The following is a 6,000-nucleotide window of genomic DNA, read 5'->3' as shown; positions in this document are numbered from 1 at the left end:
AGATGATGCTTTTAATGCCTTTAAGATTTGTAAAGCAGAAGTGGAAAATCAATTAAGTAGAAGTATAAAAGTTCCTAGGAGTGATAGGGGCGGTGAATACTTTTCTACTAAATTTGATGTGTTTTGTGAAGAACATGGCATAATACATGAATGTTCGGCACCTCGCACACTGCAACAAAATGGAATGGCCGAAAGAAAGAATCAAACATATCAAGAGATGATGAATGCCATGTTGATACATTCTGAACTACCTTTCAATTTATGGGGTGAGGCCCTACTATCTGCTTGCCACATAATCAACAGAATTCCTTTAAAGAAAACCGATATTTCTCCATATGAAGCATGGAAAGGCAGAGCGCCGAATATTAATTACTTTAAAGTGTGGGGGTGCGTGGCTTACTACAAAAACATGGATCCTAAGAGAACCAAGTTGGGTCCTCGAGGGATAAGACGTGCCTTTGTTGGATATGCAGAAAATAGTAAGGCATATAGACTGTTAAATTTAGAGTCTAATGTAATTGTAGAATCCCGAGATGTGGAATTCTTTGAAAATCTTATCACCAAGGATAAAGAATCGGAGTCGGCCGCGAATAAAGAATCTTGTGAAGAAGAATCTTCTTAGACTGTAGAAATACAACCTAAAGGCACTCCTCAAATCATTGAATCACAACCCGAGCCTAGGATAAGCAAGAGAGTCCGGAAAATAAGGAATCTAGGACCAGATGAAATTGATCCTCAATTTATCTCCTTTTATCTGGTTGAAGGAAATTGTAAGAATTTCGTTCAAAGTATTCCAGTCATTCTCCAAGTAGGGGATGATCCTAAAACATACAAGGAAGCAATAACTTCAAGGGACTCTTCCTTTTGGAAGGACGCTATCCAAGATGAAATGAATTCAATCGTGTCAAACCACACTTGGGAACTTGTTAACTTACCAAATGGATCAAGGCCCATTGGATTCAAGTGGGTGTTTAAAATAAAGTACCATAGCGATGGTACTTTAAACACTTATAAGGCCAGACTAGTGGCAAAAGGATTTAGACAAAAGGAAGGCATATATTACTTTGACACCTATGCACCAGTAGCAAGGACAACCATAATTAGATTGTTGTTTGCCTTAGCTTCTTTGAATAACCTTATAGTTCATCAGATGGATATCAAAACAACCTTCCTATATGGAGATCTCGATGAGGAAATATACATGGAACAACCAGAAGGCTACGTGCTTCCTGGAAACGAACACAAGGTGTGTAAGCTTATAAAATCCTTATATGGCTTAAAACAAGCACCAAAACAATGGCATCAAAAGTTTGATTATGTGATACTCTCTAATGGATTTATTCCTAATTCTTGTGGTAAGTGTTTATACACAAAGGTGTGCAAAAACATTGTAACATTCCTTTGTCTCTATGTCGATGACATGTTGATAATTAATAATGATTTGAATGGAATTTTAGAAACAAAGAGGTTTCTAACTTCCAATTTCAAGATGAAAGATCTTGGATTTGATGATACAATTCTAGGGATCAAAGTTAAGAGAAATAGTGGGAGTTATGAACTTAGTCAAACACACTATATTGAGAAAATGCTTGATAAGTTCAAACACCTACAATTTAAGGAAGTAACCACTCCTTTTGATCATGTCGTCAAACTTCAAAAGAACAATGGAAGAGTAGTGGCTCAATTGGAATATGCAAGTGCAATAGGGTGTCTCATGTACTTAATGCAATGTACCAGACCCGATATATCATTTGCAGTTAGTAAAATGAGTAAATTTACTAGTAATCCAAGTACTGAACGTCGGAAAGCAATCACGAGGATTTTTGGCTATCTATTGAATACCAAAGATCTTGACCTTCACTATGGTAGATTCCCTGCCATACTAGAAGGATATACCGATGCGAGTTGTGTAACACCTGAGGCCGAAGAGGGCAAGGGTGGTCGCCACATCGGAATGAGAGGAATCCTGAGGCCGTGCATGGAAGAGACTGCATAGTCGAAGGAAAGCTTATAAGGATTGATGGGTACTACCTATACCAACAAGATGCATCTTCTTTTCGGGAGCCCGTTCAATAAGAACTTCACAGTTAAGCGTGCTTGACTTGGAGTAGTATTAGGATGAGTGACCTTCTGGGAAGTTTCCGGGAAAGCATGCGAGTGAGGTCAAAGCATGCTGAAAAGACCCGTGTTGGTTTGTGGGGTCAGTCGATCATCTTGAAAGCAGTTTGGGGCGTTACAAATGGTATCAGAGCCAGACCTCTCCCAGTACGATGTGGTTCGAGGACGAACCATACGGAAGCTGGTGGGCATGTAACACCTGAGGCCGAAGAGGGCAAGGGTGGTCGCCACATCGGAATGAGAGGAATCCTGAGGCCGTGCAGGGAAGAGACTGCATAGTCGAAGGAAAGCTTATAAGGATTGATGGGTACTACCTATACCAACAAGATGCATCTTCTTTTCGGGAGCCCGTTCAATAAGAACTTCACAGTTAAGCGTGCTTGACTTGGAGTAGTATTGGGATGGGTGACCTTCTGGGAAGTTTCCCGGAAAGCATGCGAGTGAGGTCAAAGCATGCTGAAAAGACCCGTGTTGGTTTGTGGGGTCAGTCGATCATCCTGAAAGCAGTCTGGGGCGTTACAAGTTGGATATCTAATGTTGGAGATCATAAATCTACAATTGGATGGATATTTATACTAGCTGGAGAAGCTATTTCTTGGAAGAGCAAGAAACAAACATGCATTACGCTTTCGACCATGGAATCAGAGTTCGTGGCTCTCGCTTCCGATGGTCAAGAAGCAGAATGGTTGAGGGATCTTCTGTTGGAAGTTCCATTGGCTAAGGACAATGTCTCAAAGGTGGTTATACACTGCGATAGTGTAACACGGTGGGAGAACTGACTTTAAAAAATTGTGCGGATAGCAAGAGTCGCCACCGACTTTTATTTTATCCAATTGGAAAGGCAAAAAGAACAGGAAAAACCTTTAAAAGATTTTGAGTTCGGGGGGTAGGTTATACAAAGGGAAGGTGTAAGCACACTTTGTATCCATGGTTATCCATGTGCTCTTAATTGTTTAGCTCACTTTTTGTTTGAGTTATTTGAAAAGAGTGTAGTGTGTGATTAGAAAAAGATATGTTATGGACTTTAGCTTGTAGCGTAGCCTTTTTGAAAGTTTTTGTAAAGAGGTGTGAAAAGTAATTTGAAAGTTTGTTGTGAGCAAGCAGTTAAGAGCTACCTACCCTAAGATTGCGATCTTTCTTGTTCTTTAAGTTTTTCGTTTGAAAGGGCTATCCATACCATAAAGAGGGCAGGTAGTCCTTTCATTGGATGTGAAAAGGGTCATCGAGGATTATCGTTCGCCATAAGACTGTCCCTACCATAAAGAGGGCAGGTAGTCTTTAGGGAAGGATATAATAGTCTTTTTAGGCAGCCAATTAGGATACCTTAGCAATCGAAAGGGACTATCACCATTTATTCGAGGGACGAGATCATTTATATCGTAGTCAACATCGAAGGGACCATGATCTTTAAATCGGAGGGAATATGATGATTTAGAATCGAAGGCAACATTTGCTAAGGTATCCCTACGCTCGAAGGGACTTGACTATTATAATCGAAAGGCAGCATAAGAGGGATTACCTTAAAGGTGTGTGGGTGAAACAATCATGTGATTCAGCTCGAATATTTTATCTTGTATATAAGGTGAGCTATGTTCAATTTTTATCTTGTCACTCCCTATTTACTAACCACGCAGTTAATATAAAATAAAAGCAGAAATTAAAAGTCCTACGCTATTACAAGGCTTCGGGGAGGGGGATACATAGCCAAAAAAACCCAGGGAATGCGGAAAATAAAAGCAGAAAGTAAACCTACAACTATTACTTGGCTTTGGGGCAGTTACATAAAAATATGCGGAAAATAAAATCCTAATTAACTATTACAAACCTTAGCAGTTACATAATAAAAACTACGAAGAATAATAAAATACGAAAATAAAAATCCTAATTACTATTACAAACCAAGAGCAGTTACATAAATTATAAAAAATTACGCGAGAAAGTAAATAGCGGACGAATTGAGAAATCGAGAAAATATTTGAAGAAGAGGAGGAAAATTATTTGATGTTTAGAAAAATATTTTAAGTTGATGTTAATTGAATCCTAAATTAAATTATGAATATCCTAAATCTAATCAATTATTGAAGAAATTATCTAATTATTAAATCAAATCAAATTAAATCAAATCTAATTGAATTTTAAATTGAAATTTAGTCTTAATTAAAAAATCTAATCTAATCCTAATTATAGTCAATTAAAATAAATGTTAAGACAATTAAATCAAATTAACTATTAAAACTAAATGTTTTTGTGATTTTATGATTTTATGGAAATTAAATGAATTAAACAACCTAATTACTAAAATTAAATTAATTAAACAAAAAGGTGAGAGAGAAAATAATGAATAGTCTAAACCCTAATCCTAGTCCTAATTAGTTATGGGTTGATTTTAATTATGTGGTTAAATAAAGAAAATTGTAGAGAAAGAAGAAAGAAGGAAAAATTGACAAAAAGAAAGGGTAAACCTGGTGGTCGAACCCGAGTTGGGAAGGTGATTGGCGCTTGTATGCCACCAGCTGTGCCAGCGTGCTTTTGGTGTTAGTGGATGGATCGTCGTCGGTTAAGGCGTGAAGGAGTGTTGCGGATCCGATTGATTCGATGGTTCTGACTGAGTTCCACTTCTCTTTTGTTTTCCTCTTCTACGCTTTGGTAGATTATTTTCCATGTGATTTCATCTTCTTCCCCTTATGTATTCTCTCTTCTCCATTCACACAAACAAAATCAAATCAAAAGAAAAACAACACTTTCAAAACAATAGTCATGGCCATCAATTGAACCAATAAAAAGCTAGCAAAAATAAAAAAAAATAAAAAAATAAACAACACCACCTGAGGGCTTTGATGGCGGTTTGTGGAGGAAAGATGCGCGTTGAACCGCTCGGTTCTACGGTGGAGTCTTCGGCGGAGGTTGAACCGCTCGGTTCTACAGTGAGAGGAAGATATAAGTTCTTGAGTTTTTTTGAAAGTGTTCTTGATGTTCTTCAATAAGCTATGAAGTTGTTATGATATTCATGAGAGAAAATGAAGTTTGATCTTAGAGGGAAGGAGGAGAAAATATTTTTTGTGTTTGTGAGAAGAGAGAGAGAGTGGGAGTAAGGGTTAGAATTGTTGTGTTTAGATGTGTGAAAAGAGTGACTATTTATACACAAAAAATAGGTTAAGTAAAAAAAGGAAAATTAAAATCTATGAATCAAATCAAGGCCAAAAAATTAATCTGTTTTAATTCTAACAAGAAATTAAATCAAATCAAATTAATGAGATAGACTTGCTCCCTAAGATATGAAAAGGACTATTAATAGAACAAATAATATAAAAAAAAACTTTCTTTTTTGGATTTTTTGAATATTTTGTATTTTTGGTGATTTTTTGACTAAAATGCATAAAAGTGAAAATTGACTATTTTAAAAAATGAATATTTAATTAGTGCGAAAATTAAATTAAAATAATAAAAAAAATGCAATTTTAATGATTTTTGAATAATGAAAATAAAGTTAGAATTAAAATTAGAAAACAAATATAAAAGGAGAAATGTTAGAAGTGAGATTCGAGCCCGGGACCTCTCACTCATTTACCTTTTAACCTCAAATCCTTACCAACTGTGCTACGTCACTTATTCAAAATAAAATGACGTTTGCAAATGTATGAGGGCAAATTTTGGGGTATGACAGATAGCCAAGCCACTTTAGCAAGAGCGTTCAGCGAAGTGTACAATGGAAAGTCTAGGCATATTGGACTTAGACATTCGTTCGTGAGAAAATTGATTAAGGATGGAATCATTTCACTCACCTATATGTGAACAAGCTATAATTTGGAAGATCCGTTTACTAAGCCACTGGCCAGAGACTTAGTAAAAACAACCTCGAGAGGTATGGGGTTGAAACTCCTT

Source organism: Vicia villosa, linkage group LG5 (assembly GCF_029867415.1).
Source record: "Vicia villosa cultivar HV-30 ecotype Madison, WI linkage group LG5, Vvil1.0, whole genome shotgun sequence".
Taxonomy (NCBI): domain Eukaryota; kingdom Viridiplantae; phylum Streptophyta; class Magnoliopsida; order Fabales; family Fabaceae; genus Vicia; species Vicia villosa.
This window is presented reverse-complemented; position numbering follows the sequence as displayed.